The sequence below is a fragment of the Gorilla gorilla genome, chromosome 18 (assembly GCF_029281585.2).
Source record: "Gorilla gorilla gorilla isolate KB3781 chromosome 18, NHGRI_mGorGor1-v2.1_pri, whole genome shotgun sequence".
NCBI classification, from domain to species: domain Eukaryota; kingdom Metazoa; phylum Chordata; class Mammalia; order Primates; family Hominidae; genus Gorilla; species Gorilla gorilla.
The window spans coordinates 100639771-100658957 of record NC_073242.2 but is presented as its reverse complement, the minus strand read 5'-3'; the positions used below and the strand labels follow the sequence as shown (position 1 = coordinate 100658957).

General features: G+C 39.5%; 1 protein-coding gene across 4 annotated transcripts in view; it reads left to right on the top strand.

The window, feature by feature from the left end:
* HYDIN (HYDIN axonemal central pair apparatus protein) overlaps positions 1-19187 on the top strand; it is a 421455-nt gene that overhangs the window by 24181 nt on the left and 378087 nt on the right. The window lies entirely within an intron of this gene.

Here is a 19187-nt window from a genome sequence, read left to right as displayed (position 1 = left end):
TTGGCCAACAAGACATGTCCTTGCCAGGTCAGCCCTAATCTGCTGTTCATGTGCTTCCTGGGGAAACACAGGGTTGTGTCCACCCACAGAGTTCAGGTGGAAATGGGACTGCTGAGTTGGAAACTCTAGTGGGTGTGGCCCATCTGGCTATGGGCCTTTGGGGTGGGTAGGATTGCCAGCCCTACTGCCTGGGTGTTTCCAAAGCAATAGGAGGCTGCACCTCTCAGCAAATTCAGGGAGACATAGGGCTGCAGGGCTAGAAGCTCTAGCAGGTGTTGTCTGCCTGGTTATCAGTGGTTGAGGTCAGTAGGGTCACATGCTCTGCTCTCCAGGACAACAGGAGGCTGTGCTCTTTAGCTGAGTTCACACAGAAGCAAGGCTGCTGGGCTAGAAGCTCTACTTAGTTGTCCACTTGGCTACCAGTGGCAGGGGTGGGTAGGGTCTTCCTGTGACAACAGGAGGCTGTGCCCTCCAGCTGAGTTCACGCAAAAATGAAACCACTGAGCTGGAGGCTCCAGCAAGTGTTGCATAGCTGGCTATCAATGGCAGGGTAGGAGAGGTGGCCAGCCAATTTCAGGCTGAAGGTGGGCCAGAAGCTGACACTGAGCCCTGGCTGGCAAGCAGTGGCAGAACAATGTTGGTGCTCCTCGGAACTACAACTGTGGCCTCTGTTGGAGCTGTGGCACTGGTGCTGGTCTGCTCTGGGGCCCAAGGCTTGTGGGGGTCCCCTTGGACTCGGAATTACCCCTGCAAAGTGCTGGGGTGGCTCTCTGCCTCATTCTATAAGTGTTGGGGATGGGTTTCAGGGGGACAGGATGATTCTCTCATTCCCAGTCTTGCACAGGCCTCTGTAGAGAGCATGAATCCCCCAGGGGTTCTCACTCACTTCCCCTTTCCCGTGTTGGAGAGCCTCTCCTGGCTCCACGCTGAGCCCAGACAGGCTGGTGCCCAGCTTTGCTCCTCTCTATTCTCTGTTTTCCCCTGTTGCCCTGATGCATCCCAATGTGGTTTCTCAGATGATCACTATGTAGGGTCTGTATTCATTGGCCTTTTTGTTCCCTCTCTGAGAGTGGCACACATGACCTCCTTCTAGTCTGCCATCGTAGCGTCCGACTTCTATCTCATTGGCTGGTAAGGCCACCAAAACCAAGGCCCAGATTTTTCTGGATCAGCAAATGCCCTAAGGGCAAAAGTGACTATGGTGTTCTAGGGCTTTGCTTACTTCTGTGGTGCTTGATTTCTTTTATTGTTTGGTCTGGTAATCATTTACTATCTTGACAGCTCTTTAAGGAGATTAATTTTTTTTTCACCTAGAGCTTTTCATTGTGTTTACATGGATGGTTGGTTCAACTGTTAGTTGCCATTACTAGAAGTGGAAGTCCTCTTCACTTTTAGAAGAATATCTTATTGTTTTCCTTGTTAGAGATATAGAGTGGAAACATATTTTTCATGCTGTTAATGGGAATTGATCTGGCCAAACCCTGTGAAAGCAGCACACTAAGAATTTCCTCTCAATATTTACCAACGTGATAACTGAAAGAAGAAAAATGGCCCTGTTGTATGCCAGACAGCTCAAGTACAGTGTTACATTATGTAACCAGTCTCTGTCATTGGTTTTCATTACTGAATTCTGTTATGACACCCATCCAATATGAATTAAAAGAATTACATTTGACATTTTAATAAAAGGTAGACATGCAGCATTTAACAAGTATCTGCTAGTAAGGATGTAAGAGCCAGTGATCAATGTTGAAAGCACTCAATCGAGAAGGGTCAAACTAGCTTGCTGTTCGCTTGCTTCTGGAAATTGCCACATCCCTAATGGCTGGTGGAGATTGATGAAAGCACTGGTCCCTTTCTCTACTGATTTCAGTTGGAGCCATGGAAGTGTCAATGAGTAAATCCAAGTTTGCTCTTCTGTGTATAGCTGGCTTTATTAAAAGAATTCTAAGCATTTTTCTGTGAAGGGAAATCTGATTCCCAGGTGTTACTTTTTTGTCAGAATTTGATTAACAAACAAGATCAATTTTTAATAATGTTTGCAAACTATTAATATATTTAATAATGTTTGCAAAAATAACTCACATTATTAGCACTTGGAGAAAATGCATGTAAAATGTGTCAGTTTTCCAGTCTTTAGAACCTGATAATGAAATATTTTCTTTTCTTTTTTGAGACAGAGTCTGACTCTGTCACCCAGGCTGGAGTGCAGTGGCACGATCCCAGCTCACTGCAACCTCTGCTTCTCAGGCTCAAGCCATCCTCCCACTTCAGTCTCCCAAGTAGCCAGGACTAAAGGTGTGCGCCACCATGCACAGCTAATCTTGGTATTTTTTGTAGAGATGGGGTTTCACCATATTTCGCAGGCTGGTCTTAAACTCCTGAGCTCAAGTGATCTGCCCACCTCGGCCTCCCAATGTGCTGGGGAACTATTTTCTATTATCTGTTCTGGACTCACACATTCTGGATGACCGGAATTCTTTGGACCCATATGAGCCTCTGCAAAGACATTGGTATGTGCTGGTCATATTCAAATGTGAGCTTCATAAGAATAGAATAATTTGTGTGTGGAATTACCTGTCCTGGGTTACCTAATCCAGAGATCCAGCAATTTTTCTTAATTCCTGAATTTCCAGGCATTGTAAAGCATACTTAACTGTCCTTGGCACAGATTAATTAGTCTATATATTATATATAGGTACAAAAAGTATAAGCTTATTCTCTCCTATTCTAATAGAAATGAGGCATTTTTAACTTGCTTGGAAATAGCAATTCATACCATTGCATAGTGGTTATTTGCAAATCTTCCTAATAAACTCCAGGAGTAAATTTTAGGTAAATGTATGATGCCTACAAATATAATAATTGTCATAGAGAATGCTAGATTTCAAGTGACAGAAACTTACTTCAATACAGCTTAATCAAAATAATAAATTTATTAGTCCGTTTAGTTAGGACACTAGGATGGTTCACAGGATCAAAAGATGAACCACAGACATCAGGGTCTCAAAGTTTGGAACTGCTCTCAGTGTCTGCTATGATTCACTTGTATTCATCTTTCTTACCTCCTTCCATCCATCTATGCATCTATCCACCCTGCTCACATCTCTGCGTTTATATGCTTGGCTTTGCTCTACAGAAGGACTTCTCCATGTGATGAAGCTACCAATACCTTTAAATTCATTTTTGGCCCAGCAAGCCCAAAGAAATAACTTCTCTTTCCCAAAATCTAGCCATCATTCAAGGGAAGGATTATGACAGGCATTGTTAGGGTCACATGTACACCCCCAAGACCAATCAGAGCAGAAGAGTATAGGATACTATGATTGGCTATGTATGCCTACCTCTCTGGAGAGGGCAGTGGGTTCTTACCAGAAGGAGAATAGGTGAGGGACAAGGGAGAGGGAATTACACTGGATAGCCAAAAGAAATATTTTAATAGATTGTTTAAAAGGGTTAGGAGCAGTTAAAGAGTATTTTTAATTGAAAACACAAACTTGAATCCAAGCAAGATAAATAGGTTTGAGAAAATGATCTACTAAATTCGTTATATATGCATATGAGAAGACATTTTCTCAAGTTAGAAAATTCTATAGATTAGAAAAACTGGTACAACAACTGGATGAAAGGATGGATTGTTGCAGGTGTTAGGAAAAGAAATTAATATGCTCAGGATTTCTGTTGCTTAGATTTCTTTCATAAAGAAGTCACTAAGAAATGGTAGACTGCAGCTTATTTATTTATTGTTAAACAAGCAAAAGAGGGCCATTACATCTCTTGTTTACATTAAAATATGAATAAGCCTTCATTGATTTGATGGTTGCATCCAAAGTAAGGAATTTTAGTTATCAATAAATGGTAATTTCAATACCTGTTCTTCATTGTAGCAAATGTGTAAACAAATGTGTATTTGTTTAAGAATTTGCTGCAATGAAAATAATATGAATTGCATAGCATTCATAAGAATCTTATAAAATAGATTAGCTTAAGTGGTGTGTATACACATGCACATACCATGCATGTGTCTGTAATAGTTGAAGCAAATTCTCCAAATGAACATTCGTCATGTGTGATGGCTGTAGTAACAAAAGGTGTTCTCACTGTGTGCTCCTGAAATCCTACCAGTCTTTCAGACTCTGGTGTTGACAGAATCAAAGGCATATAAGATAGAAGTTATTATATTTTAGTAAGGCAAACATGGCTTTAAAATAGCTTGTCTGCCATGTTTAAATTAGCATATTTGACAAATTGAGAAAGACCATCAAAAACTGCTTTTGCAAGTTACAGTCTAGATGGTTATTCAAGCTATTCATGCAATGATACATTACAAATAATAGATGGACTGCAATTATTTATAAGGAATTCACTTTGTCAAGATACTATGGTCACAGCATACAGCTCAGATGACACTTGTGTCAAAAAACATTGACTGGCTCAGATGACTCAAAAGTTCGTGGCTGGATCTAAGAATTCAAATGATGGCCTAAGAAGTCAGTCTGTTGGCACTGCTGTCATTTGTGTGGCTTTGTTCTCAGACAGCCTCTCCCCTCCTAGGGGCAAAATGGCTGCCAGCAGCTTCAGGCTCAAATCCCGATTTCAGCACCTCAATACAAAGAAAGCATTGCCTCTCTTGCAGCAGTTCACCCCAAAATCAGAATTAAGCCTCATTGGCTTTGGTGGGCTTGGCTTGGGTCATGTGCTGTGTTCTGAACCATATAGCTAGGGAGGTGCAATACTGGGATAGGCCACTCCTGGCTTGGAGTGAGGGGTTTCCTTAGGGAAACCCATGACATTGTTTCCAGCAAGAGGTTGGGGGGATGGATGCAGGATAGTAAAAACCAATAAATATCTGCCAATTATTCTTTTTTTAAATGAAGATATCTTTGAGAAGGAAAATGTAATGAACAGATCAGTGATTCAGCTGTCAATCCAGTCATTCAACAAATATTTATTGACTCTATGCCAATCACTATGCAAGGCATGTATAACAGCAATGAACAAGCTGGTTGAGATCTCTGACCTCCTGAAGCTTACTCTCTGGTAGGGAAGGAAGACATTTAGTTACGTATTTATATCTTATGTGAAAAGTGCATTGCTGTGAGGACATATAAGAAGGGGATGTCAGAGAGGTCAAGGGTCTAGAAAGCCTTCAGAGAAAGGATTTCTAGATTAAGTGCTGTTTCAGCTGAGATCTGTGGGATGAGTCTAAGCATGGACAAGGGAACAGGATGGAAGAAGAAAGTTCTAGGCATTTTACCCTTAAACAGTTTGATCAAAGGAAACAGGGAGAGCCCAGACAGAGGAGGGAGAGAGTGTACCAATTGGGTTAATGGACTTGGAAGGAGAGGCTGGATGTTTCAGAGATAAGTACTTTGCCTTTCCCCAGGGTGTCTGAGGGTGTTCATGATAGTGAGTTTCCCAGTCTAGATCCATGCATGGATTAAGACTCTTTCTGAAAGAAGATCAGTAGCCCAGGCTTGAATTTGATAAAGTTCAGAGAACCTCAGTTTTAATGTATTTTCAAAAACATGTATTGTTCTTTTGTGTTCTTCAAGTGAGAAGGGTCTGGAAAATGTGCCCTTTCTTGCTTGGTAGATAAATAAAAAATTCACTTTTGGCCACTGTAATTCGGCCATTCAGTGTTGATATACTAAATGTCCATCTCAGGTAGCAGGAATTGTATCTCAGCCTGATACCTAAAATGAAGCAATCAAGATGGCAAGACTTCAGCTGTACAAGTCTTGGATTAGGTGGCATGAATGGATGATCCAGCTTAATTTCAGAAACCTAAGCCATGCTCTCAGTAGACTTTTACTAGTCCTGGGCACTTCCTACATTACTGGAAAGGGGTCCCGATCCAGACCCCAAGAGAGGGTTCTGGGATCTTGTGCAAGAAGGAATTCAGGGCAAGTCCATAGAGTAAACTGAAAGCAAGTTTATTAGGAAAGTAAAGGAATAAAAGAATGGCTACTCCATAGACAGAGCAGCCCCGAGGGCTGCTGGTTGCCCATTTTTATGGGTTATTTCTTTGATGATATGCTAAACAAGGGGCAGATTATTCATGCCTCCCCTTTTTAGACCATATACGGTAACTTCCTGATGTTGTCATGGCATTTTTAAACTGTCATGGCGCTGTTGGGAGTGTAGCAGTGAAGACGACCAGAGGTCCTTCTCGTGGCCATCTTGGTTTTGGTGGGCTTTAGCCGGCTTCTTTACTGCAAACTGTTTTATTAGCAAGGTCTTTATGACCTGTATCTTGTGCTGACCTCCTGTCTCGTCCTGTGACTTAGACTGCCTTAACTGTCTGAGAATGCAGCTCAGTAGGTCTCAGCCTCATTTTACCCAGCTCCTACTCAAGATGGAGTTGCTCTGGTTCACACGCCTCTGACACTTGTATTGTGCTTCATACAATTTGCCATTTTGTCTTCAAATTTTTTTAAAAAAATTCCTTTTCTGAATTGGAAAGTTCTTTAGGCATAGATTAATATCTGTCCCTGTATACCATCTTCACGTTATGAATGAGAGATTTCTGCTTCTGATAATGGTATGCTAGGTAATTCAGGCCCACCCCCCTCCTGAAGGTGACTAGAAAGGCTGGACAGATTATAAACCAAAGCTTGCTTCAAGGCTTTAGAAGGCTTACAAGATGGTGAAGGATTACCAGGCCAAGTCTAGGGGAGGGTAGAGGCCCAGGGAGGTGAACCCCAAATTTGGAGCCCCTTCTTTCCCTGAGAGCACATGAAAATTTCAAGGAAGAGCTGTGAGACTTAAGTGGATGGGCAGCCTTTTGGGGCTAATGCAACAGGGATTGATGACCAGAGCCTGCCAAGGATAGAGGGAGCCTAGTGAACCCCCATCTCTTTGGGTTTCTATTTCAAAGGGCTGCTTCAAAGGAGTAGGGATAAACTGGAAGTAGGCCCATGAAGCCATTTGAAATGCAAAAACAAGCTGTAGAGTGGGAAAAGATATTTGTAAAAACATTTAACTGACAAAGGGCTTCTATTTAAAATATTTAAAGGACTTCTGCACATCAGTAAGAAAAAGATAACCTAATAGAAAAAAGCCAAGAGACTTGAACACTTCACAAGGCTTTTCACAAAAGAGGAGATCCAAATGACCAACAAATGTATGAAAAGATACGCCGTCTCATTAGTAATCAGGGAAATGCAAATTAAAACCACAATGAGCTATCATGACACATCCACCAGATAGCTAAAATTAAGATTGTCAGTAACAAGTGCTTGCAAGTTTGGATGGCAAGCAGATCTCTCATATACTGCTGATGGGAGTATAAATAGGTACAACCACTTTGGAAAACTATTCAGTCTCAACTACTATAGCTTAAGATATGCATACTATGAAGGAGATTCACTGTGCACCGATTACCAACTTGTCTGAGTTGGTTAAGACAGAACACTCACATACAACAGATCACATGAAGTGAGTTTATTACAAGGGACAGCAGAAACCCAGGAACCCAGAAACCCAGGATTCATTGCAAGCTCGCCCCCCAAGTCTCAGGAAATATCATCTCCATCCCAAGGCAGATGGAGTCTGACTTTGCACCGCAGCTGAGGGACCCTGGAAAGTAGCCCTCCCTGGTTTTTATACCCTGGAATAATATGACTTACTGGGCTAAAGCATTGAAAGACATCCTGTTCTGGGGGTGGGGGTAGTAGAACAGAGCCCAGACAGTTCCAGCCATTCCCTTTCCATCTCAGGATGTTGCATTCCTAGCATATTCTACAGTTATTCTTCACAACTACAAGCAAGAGATGGGGGAGAACAGAGTCAGTCCAAGACCACACAGAGAGCCTATCCTGCACATACTCTATGATCCAGCAGTTTCTTTCCTAGATATAGACTCTGATTACCTTTGTGCATGGAAAGACATTTGCAAAAATGTTCATAGCATCATAGAATAATAGGAAACAACCTCAAGTTGGAAACAACCCAAATGTTAATTGGTGGTAGAATGGATAAATAAATTGCAGTAAATTCAAATGGTGGATTATTATACACAAAATGGACTACAGCTGTATGTAATAAAATAGATACATTAGAGTTAAATAATCTAGACACAAAACGTACATAATATGTGATTCCATTCATCTAGATATTAAAAGCCAGGCAAAACTATAATGTTTAGGGATGCATGCTTAAGTCATAAAAGAGAATTAAGGGGCCGGGCTCTGTGGCTCATGCCTGTAATCCCAGCACTTTGGGAGACTGAGGCGGGCAGATCACTTGAGGTCAGGAGTTTGAGACCAGCTGGCCAATATGGTGAAACCCCATCTCCACTAAAAATACAAAAGTTAGCTAGGTATAGTGGCAGATGCCTGTAATCCCAGCTAGTCGGGAGGCTGAGGCATGAAAATTGCGTGAACCTGGGAGGTGGAGGTTGCAGTGAGCCAAGATTGCACCACTGCACTCCAGCCAGGGTGGGTAAGACTGTCTCAAACAAACAAACAAACAAAAAAAGAGAATCGAATCAAGGAAAGTGATTTCTACAAAAAGTGAGGATAGTGGTTACCTTTAATGGGGAGAGAGCGTCTACGGGTGAGAGGGGTCTTCTGGGGTGTTGGCAGTGCTCTGTTTCTTAACCTTGGTGATTATTATACAGGTGTTCACTTTGTAATAATTCTTTATGTGAGGCACTTTTCTGTATGCACATTATATTTCACAATAAAATCTTTTAAAAGGTGATATCACTTTATCTCTTATCTACCTCATTGAAACTGAAATTAAAATTTATCACCTGCTCAATCAAACTCTAACAATGCTTTTCACTTAGAGATGTGAACCAAGCCTGAATGTTGGCAGATATGCAGAGTCAAGGTCAAAATTCTGTTGGATTTCTAGGTGCTTATTACCATATGCTAGTAACCGTATCACTGAGTTTCATCTTTTCTCCTCAAAAACAATATGTTTTTATTTAGAATTAATTAACATAGTTCTTTGCATATAGTAGATACTGTACTATTTTAAGTCAGGGTTTTCTAGGGAAACAGAACAAATAGCATATCCATATCTGTGTTTATATCTATATCTAGGAAGACATTTACGGTAAGGTATTGATTTGTGGGATTATGGAGGCTGAGAAGTCCCACAATATGTTTTTGGAAAGGGGTCCCAATCCAGACTCCAAGAGAGGGTTCTTGGATTTCACACAAGAAAGAATTCAGGTCAAGTCCACAGAATAAAGTGAAAGCAAGCTTATTAGGAAAGTAAAGGGATAAAGAATGGCTACCCCATAGGCAGAGCACCCCTGAGGGCTGCTGGTTACCCATTTTTATGTTTATTTATTGATTATATGCTAAACAAGGGGTGGATTATTCATGCCTCCCCTTTTTAGACCATATAGGGTAACTTCCTGACATTGATATGGCATTTGTAAACTTTCATGGCACTGGTGGAAGTGTAGCAGTGAGGACAACCAGAGGTCACTCTCATCACCATCTTGGTTTTGGTGGGTTTTAGCCGGCTTTATTTACTGCAGCCTGTTTTATCAGCAAGGTCTTTATGACCTGTATCTTGTGCTGACCTTCTATCTCATCCTGTGACTTAGAATGCCTAACTGGCTGGGAATGAAGCCTAGGAGGTCTCAGCCTCATTTTACCTAGCCCCTATTCAACATGGAGTTACCCTGGTTCAAACTCCCCTAACAAATATACTATCTGCAAGGTGAAGATCCAGGAAAGCTGATGGTGTGGTTTGAAGGCCTGAGAGCTGGAGAGCCAATGGTGTAGATTCCAGTTTGCATCTGTAGGCCTGAGAACCGTGAGCACTGAGGGCAAGAGATTGATATCTCAGCTCAAGCAGTCAGGCAGGGAGGGTAAATCCTCCCTTCCTCCAACTTTTTGTTCTATTGAGGCACTCAGTTAATTGGATGCTGCTCACTCATATTGGGGATGGCAATGAACTTTACACAGCCCATTGATTCATATGCTAATCTCTTCCAGAAACATCTAGATAGACATGCCCAGAAATAATGTTTAGCTGGATATCTGGGCATCTCGTGACCCAGTCAAGTTGACACATAAAATTGCCTATCACATCTACTACTTATTAAATTGAAAAATAAGATAATTGAATTTCCTTGTGACAAAAGTAGTCTGTTTTGAAACTATAATACTTGTAGATTCTTGGTATGAGTCATGAAAATGGTGTAAATTGGGGCTTACAAATAATAAGCACTTTTTGCAACCATACCTTTCTCTGTTTCTGTTTTTTCCTTCTTCCTACATGGTCCTTAGTTGGCTATTTGATTTTTTTCTTTGCCTGTGTCTGACCTGGAAACTTCTACAGTTTGAACAAGTTTCCAGTACCTGATACTTTCCTATGGAGAAGCAGTTCATTTTGTAATTTGAGGCTTTGGAAAAACTCCTTTTCATTATACATCTGCATTTTCCTTTTCTTTAACATGGGTCAAATAAGTGAATTCTTAATGGAATCTGTCTTTCTTTTATCTACCTAAGATATAAGAAGGCACATATCCTGCAGAGACAGATTGTTTTTAAGAAGCTTTTCAAGGGGAAGAGAGCAGAGGCCAATGTGAAACCTATAAAACCTGAAATAATCCAGTTTTAAAAAGATCAAATAAATAGAAAACCATAGCACATAACAGCTTTAGAGACAGTAGAAAGCTAGAAGATGAAGCAGGATTAAAAAGTGAAAATTAATCCTTATACTCAGTGAATGCCTAGAAAACCCCCCACTGACAACCAAAGTCATACGGTATTTGAGTATTTTTCTTGTTTTTAATTTGATATTTTCTTGTGAAAATGGTGTTTGGGGGTAAAAATAATATTTATGAACATTCCAGAGTATAGTAGCCCTTGCCCTCACTGTAGCAGAAGCCAAAGTTGAAGACATGTGAACAGTTATGCATTCACATTTACTTCCAGAAAGCAAAGTTAATTGCATAGAATTCCTTTCGCTTTAGTTTTTTCTTTTCTTTTTTTTTCAAAACCAAACTTTCTGCTAATAATAACACCAGTAACAATTACATGCCAGGCACTGTGCAAAGTGAAGTACTTTACAAACATTATCTCATTTAATCTTCTTAATAAATGCATGAGATGGATGTGATAGATGGAATCCAAGATGGCTCCAAGTTATTATCACTTTCTGGTATTTACATTCATGTAAATGTGTGGCCTATTTCACATTGAATAGGGCTGATCTGTGTGACTAATAGATGTTGTGCAAGTGACAGTGTGTGACTTCTGGGTCAAAAAGAACACTGTAGCTTCTCCCATCGTCTCTTGGCTTGCTTACCATGGAGGTAGCCAGTCATCATGCTTTGAGGACACTCAAGCAGCCATGTTAGAGGACTTGTGAGAGGAGGAACTGAGTCCTCCCACCAACAGTCAGAACCAGTTTGCTGGTCATAAGCCATCTTGGAAGTGGATTCTCCAACCTTAGTCAACCCTTCAGATGACTGTAGACCTGGCTGTATCTTTGACTACAATCTCATGAGAGACTCCAAGCCAGAATCACGTAGCCAAACTTCTTTTGAATTCTTGAATCATGGAAACTATGATAAATAAGTAGTGTTTATTATTGTTGTTTTTAACATTAAGTTTTGGGGCAATTTGTTAGATGCCAATAGGTAATTGTTAGAGTAGGCTCACTCTTTTTATTGTTATCTCCATTATTTAGTGAGGAAACTGAGGCTAAAAAAGAGTTAAACCTAGGTCTGATGACCCCAAGCCTTTGGTCTTAATGGAAATAAGATAGTTTCTCAGAGTTTTGCTTTATTACTGCTAACAGCTCTTTCTGAGAGGAAAACAAAAATTATTTTATTTTATTTTTGGGATGGAGTCTCACTCTGTTGCTGGGCTGGAGTGCAGTGGTGCGATCTTGGCTCACTGCAACCTCCGCCTCCCTGGTTCAAGCGATTCTCCTGCCTCAGCCCCCTGAGTAGCTGGGATTACAGGCCCGTGCCACCAAGCCCAGCTAATTTTTGTATTTTTAGTAGAGATGGGGTTTAACCACATTTGCCACGATGGTCTCGATCTCCTGACCTTGTGATCCACCTGCCTCAGCCTCCCAAAGTGCTGGGATTACAGGCGCGAGCCACCGCACCCGGCCCAAAAATTATTTTTTTAAAACTGGGGGAAAACATTTTTATCAAGCAATGTTTATATTTATTTAAGTGTGTTAAAGGATCTGGGCTACTGTAACACATGTGTAAATAGAAGAGGCAGTGTTTGACATTAAAGTTCTTTGAGATTTGTTTACATTTTACATGTTGTGTATTGGGTAGAAAGGATTTTAACTTGTTCAAAGATTTAACTGGGAGCAAAAAAATTTTTGCTGGCTTTTCTGCAAAGAAGGGAGGGGCTTGGGAATAGAAGATGGCAGAAAAAAAAGTTTAGGAAATGAGTTTTTTGAGACATTTAAGATAAAGAAAAAGCAAAGAGAGATGATAGAGATGGGGGTGAGGGTATGATTATGGTGATCATGATAGTTATTAATGTGACACGTACACGTCCCTGCAGCATCTGGAAGCATTCACTAATTTAATAATATACATTATGAGATTCTGCTTTACAAGGCTGCAGTCTACTCTAAATTTGAACTCTTTTAGACTCAGCTCCTTATGAGTTCCTAGAGGTGAACAGAACTCAATTCCCTACAGAAAAGGAATTTTGTGCTTAAGGATGTCTACTCTAAAACGTTTCTTTTTTTTTCTGTCTTTTAGAATTCAATGGTGCAAATCTATAAAGACAGAGCTTTAATGGCAAACCCTATTCTGTCTGGTTCTTCTTCCTAAGAGTTAGCTGAGAATATATTTTTCTAACTTTTCTTTTTAATATTCTCTGGAAGAAGACATTACATCACAGATACTGAACTCTTACTTAACCTGGACTCTGTTAAGTAGAAACATTGGAAGGAGCCAAAGGCTGACATTTTAAATTAAGAAAAACAAACCAAATGAGCGAAATAGTTCCTCTGAGAAGTGTTTTGGCCTAGTGAAAATTCTCTTTTAATAAATGCAATTTAATATTCATTCAACAATTATTTACTGAGCTCCTTGTATGTGCCAATTACACATGATCCCTATAGGCAAGAAGCTTACATTCTGGAGTTAGAAACAGGCTTGTAAGCAAATAATTACAATGCAATGTATTTGATGCATTTAATTAGAGGGGCATATGCAAAGGACAGAGTTATGGCACTCCTCGAGTGCACTAGAGAAAGCCTTCCTTCTGCAGATTCTTGAGATGGGTTTTGTAGGATGAACAGAAGTTTGCTAGGCAGATGGGGATCAGGATGTGAGAGGAAAGGATGAGCCTGTTAGAGGTATGAAATAGGCTGGCATATTTGGGGATTTGGGAAAAGTCATTATGATGGATGGATTAATTAATTAATTAACCACATTTATTAGATTAGTGTATGTATGAGGCCCTGTACAGGGTGCTGGGAATACAGTGATGAAAAAGACAAAGTTCCTGTCCTCAAAAAACTTAAGAGTCCGGTGAGGGAGAGAGATAGATCAATAACCATGATAGGAGTGAGCACGAGGACCTGTGAGATCATAAGGGAGGGGCAGCCTTGGGAGTCATTCACAGCTTTCTGAAAGAGGTGACAGCTGAATCTGGAAAGACAAATGGGAATTAGCTGCCATGGGGTGGGAGAGCAAGAAAGGCATTCCTGGTGTTACATGTGAGTCTGTGGTGTGTGAGCACAGGACACATTCTGAACTGCCAGTAGAGCATCAAGTGTAAGATGGGCAAATTCCGGGGATGAACAGCATGCTAAGGAGTGTGGAGAGTGTTCCGGACGAAACGATTTTAGGCAGAGAAATGGCATGACCAAATTTTCCCTTTGGAAAGGTCACTGTGGCTGCAGCGTGGAGAATGGCTGGGGTATGGGAAAGGCATGATTCTGGAGTTGGATAGGTCAGTTAAGTTGTTGCAGTTACCCAGGCAAGATGTGGTAGTGACATTAACGAAGGAGGGGCAGCAGGGATGGAAAGGAGTGGTGAATTTGTGAGATACTAAGGAGGTAGAGTCACAAGCAAGGTGAGGGCAGAATCATGTCATGATCAAAAGTGTGGACTCTGGGACCATAATGACTGGTTCTATTCCGGGCTCTATGCTTTGCTACTGTGTGAACTGGGGCAGGTTACTTAACTCCTCTGTGCCTCAGTTTCCTTATCTGTGATATGGGAAGGGTAATAATACCTTCATCTAGGGTTTCTGTGGGGATTAAAGTAACTAAAACATATAATGCTTGGAACATTGTCAGGCACATAGTAAGTAGTCCACAAGTATGTATTATATGGTTAATTTGAGGAAAGAGAAGTCATAGGTGATGCCTACACTTGGGATATGGGCAATTGTGTGAATGATAATTCATTCACAGAGGGAATATAGGAGAAAGCAGAGCTGGGGGAACATGCTGAGCTTGAGGTGCCTGTGGACACCCTAAGTGGAAGCATCTTGTAGGCAGCTGGGTCGGTGGAGCTGGAAATCAGAAGAGATCTGAGTGGGATAAAACCTCTAGAATGGCAGGAAGAGAAATAGCTGCGGGGAAGAGAGCTAATAAAGGAAACAGATGAGGTGGTCTAAGGGGCCCAGCAGAGGCTGCAGACACTGAATTTGCAAGGTTGTGAGTCTAGGCTGCTGTGTGGTTTTCTCTGGCAGTCCTAACAGCCTGGGTGTAGTAGAGGACTGGAACAGCTGGATTGACCAGTGTTAGGGTTTTGCTGGTTATAACAGCCTTTTCTTAAATTTTTCAATTTTTTTTTAAGTTCTGGGGTACATGTCCAGGATACACAGGTTTGTTACCTAGGTAAATGCAAACACGCGCATTTTTTCCTGTAGTATTTTAAAGTATATCTCAGACAATATTTATTTTTACCTGGAAATAATTCACTAAATATCAGATAATAACTTTTACAAAAAATCAGACCCATAATGCTGTTATCCTTCTCAACAAAACAATGATTTTAAAAACTATTTTATGTTTATTGACATACTTAGCAAATAACAACAACAATAGCAACACTAATTTTTTGGAATGGGTATAGTTTGATAGGAGTATTAGTTAATGAATTTAAAATAAAAATGTTTAATCTGATGAGCAGTAATTATTTTATATCATCCATTATTCAGTTTTTAAAATCATAATCCAAACAAGGTCTACTCTTGTATTTGGTTGGTGTAAGACTCTTTTAATTCATAACTTCTCTCTCTCCTTCCCTTCTTTTCTCCTTCTCACCCTTCTCTCCTGCTCCTCACTCTTTCATGCTATGTTTATTGTGAATAAACTGAGTCATTTTCCTATAACATTTTTCACATCCTGGATTTAGATTAATTGTATTCTTACAGAACGTACATGTTCCTCCTTTCCCTCTATCTCCTGCAATTGGGCTGGTAGGTCAGAGGCTTAGATTTGTGTCAATAACACTACATAAGTGGCTCTGTGTACTGCGTCACATCAGGAGGCACATAATGCCTGTGTTTTACTCTTTTAGTGTTAAGATTAATTTAGAGGACTCAGGTATTGTCAGCCTGATTGAGCCATTGTCAGGTTCTTCAGCAACATCTTACCTAATTATTTTAGCACTGAAGATCCTTCATTTCATTAGGGGCTGCAAAATGGTAATTATTTTTCTGTGATTTTTCTGCATTTATTAGTTGGAATTCTTTTATAAAGAGTAATTTTCTTTCATCAACTATTTGGTTAACCAACAATGCAATTTATACAAAAATAGTGCAAAATAAATGGTTCTTTCCTTTTATTATTTCCAAAATAATTAGTTTGGTGCTTTAGCAACTTCCAAAGGTGACCAATTATTTTTTTAAAGTATCATTTAAATTTAGATTTAAAAGAACAAATCTATTGCTGACTTTTTTTTTTTTATGCTCAAATTGTCTCATCTTTGGTTAATGGGAATGCTTTCAAGTTGCTCTGGATCCCTGACAACCCTGATAGCTCTTGATAACGTTCTTGTTTTATGGTATGAGACAATGTGCCAAGTTCACTCTATACATTTTGTACCCTTGTCCTCAAATTACCCATTTCTCCAAGGAGTTGTGATTTCTTTTAGTGGTAAATGGTGTTTGAATACTACAATCCAGGTCTCTGCACTGTCATTGCCACCGGATTTTCATTGCTTATGGGCTTTTTCAGTGGGCAGATTATTTAAAAAGAGAAAATCATCGCAAGCTTGTATTTATTTTCAATTTAAATGTTAAGATTATAGGGTTTCTTAATATAAAAACTTTTCTTCGTTTATACTTTAAAAAATACTGAAATGCTTGGTTCCTAACTATATTGATGTAGCTACTTATTTGTTTTAAAAATATTATTACTAATATCATGACCAACAGCAAGACTACTGGATAAATGATAAGATTTCTCGGCTCTTCTCTGTGTTTTGACAGCATATCTCATTGAGAATACAGTCAAAATATTGGTTTTTTTTTTTTTTTTTTTTGAGGCAGAGTCTTGCTGTGTTGCCCAGGCTAGAGTGTAGTGGCGCCATCACGGCTCACTGCAACCTCCACTCCTCAGGTTCAAGTGATTCTCCTGCCTCAGCCTCCTGAGTAGTTGGGACTACAGGCACGTGCCACTATGCCTAGCTAATTTTTTTGTATTTTTAGTAGAGGCAGGGTTTCACTGTGTTAGCCAGGATGGTCTCAATCTCCTGACTGCGTGATCTGCCTGCCTCGGCCTCCCAAAGTGCTGAGATTACGGGTGTGAGCCGCTGCGCCCACCCAAAAATATTGTGTTTTAAGGTTGGTTGGAATAATTGTTTTCTCTCTGTGGTTATGACACCAGCTGGATGTACAGCAAGGTTCATATGTTTCAGTTTCTTTTTTATTTTTAAGAATTGATTTTCACGTTTCTTTTTTCATTTTTGATATGTAAAACACTTACATGGTTCAAAATCAACACTATATAGTGAGGTACATTCAGAGAAATCTCTCTTTCATTCCTATCTCCTCTACCCTGTTCCTTTACTCTTTCTGTAGGTAACCACTGTTACTGGTTTATGTATCGTTTCATATTTTAGCTAGTGTATCATTTGGATAGATTCCTAGAATAGGGATTGCTGAGTCAGATGTACATGCATATGTAACTTTGCTAGATATTTTATAACACCATATTTTTAGCTCTTTGTAACTGTAATCATATAATCAAAAAGGATAATGTAGTTTCTTCCTTTCATGAATTTTTACTTTGTTGTCCTTTAATAGAAGACTTTAAAATTTCCAGGAGAATGGACCTTCCTGTTTCTTTGTTTTGTTTTTAAGTTTCTAGCTTTGTTCTATTATGATCAGACTGTTGCTTCTAATATTTCTAGATTATAGAACCACTGGTATTTTCTTTGGTATTATACTTTTAATATATAACCAAATTTTTGTCACCATTCTATTTGCTATTGAGGAGGCATATTTTCTATTATTAGGATGTAGTGTTTGATACATATTCCTAAACCTATTTAATGTGTTATGTCATTCAAATCTTTTATGGTCTTACTTATTTTTTGTCCACCTAACAGGTCTTACTAAGAGTAGTTTATTAAAATCTCCTGTTATTTGTGTATTTGTTTTTCCTTGCATCTCCCATAATTTCTGCTTTATATGGATGGTTTTTGTGCTATTTTGGTGCATAGATAATAATAACTGTTACATCATCATTTTGAATTATGGTGTTTCACACTGTAAAATATTCTTCTTTGTGTTGTTAATGATTTTTTAAAAATCTGTCTTAAAATCAAGACCACAATCTTTGCTTTTTTATTGCTTCTGTTGTTGTCACTACCCAGCTGTGATAGAATGGGCTCCCCAACCAAAATTTGGTTTGGATGTCAAGATTGGTGATGCCACTCATGCACCTAGAAGATATGAAAAGGTTATGGTTCACATAATGAGGCTTTCTGTGAGAGCAGGGCAGGCTCCCAAACAGGTTCAAAAATAGCTTGAATCCAGTAGTGCCAGCTGCTTGGGAGGCCTAGGTTGGAGGATTGCTTGAGCCTAGGTGTTCAAGACCAGCCTGGTCAACATAGCAAAAACCTAGGGCGGGGGGAAAAAGATAGAAATCCTCTTCTTGGGAAGAAGTATTTAAAAAAAATACATAACTTGAGAATAGGGAAAAGATACTGGTTTGGCTTTTATTGTGGTTAAGGGTGGGGCTATAATAATAGTTCTTACGCAGTCTGGGCCTTGTGTTGTTTGACCTTTCCACTGGAACCAAAGGAAGGAACACCTGAGCTTTCTTATCAGCTTGTCCAAAGGTAGGGCAATGTTAGTTTCATTCCATTACTTTATTCTCTTCTTAAGGAGCTCCAATTATAGCATGTTGGATCTTCCTTGACTGTCTTCTGTTTCATTGATTGCCATCTTAGAGACTTTCTGCCATAATGACCCCTTTTTCCTTTTTTAAAATTTCATATTCATTTCCTTGGGTGTTTTACTGCTTTATTTCAGTGTGCCTTATTACATTTTCCTTCAGATCTACTTTCCTTTATACAGCTCTTCCTCCTATGTCTTGGTCTGGTACTTCCTTACTGTCTTGTGAGGTTTTTTTTGTTTGTTTGTTTGTTTGTTTTTAATGGTTTTAGGGTTTTTAATTTGATATTTTATCAATAATTTTTAGTTAGTTCTCTTTTTTAGCACAATGATTGGATAACCTAGCCTGCTATCAATAAAAATAGAAATCCCTACCTAGTCATAGATGGTTTTCTAAAGTTGCAAGTGTTCTACCAGAAGTCTGAGCAAGAATATGCAAAAGGGAGATGCCATATTTCTTTGATTCAGAGATATTGGGTGGCTATTCACTGGCTTATTTATGACTATAAGCTTTAAAACTTTTCCCAGAAATTTCCTTTGCCTGTCTTATCTCATGCTATTTTGAATCTCTGTCCAGCTGTGAAGCCCTGTAACCTTGTGTTTATTCTGTTTGAAGGGTCGATTCTCGTAAGAGAGTGCTTTCAAATATGTAGATAAATTATCAAACTATTTAGTATGTTTATTGGGCAGTGTTTGTTTTTCTCATTGGGAAGATAAAAGGGGCAAAATGTAGAAGTAACTCGTATTTCCATGTCTTTCTGAGCTTAGTCTAGAATCCCTTATTTTGTCTAAAATGGATTCTAGATCTTGGGAGAAGGATAAATCTAGTTATATGGAATAGAATCCTTTGTTGAGATATTTGTTCCAAGCATT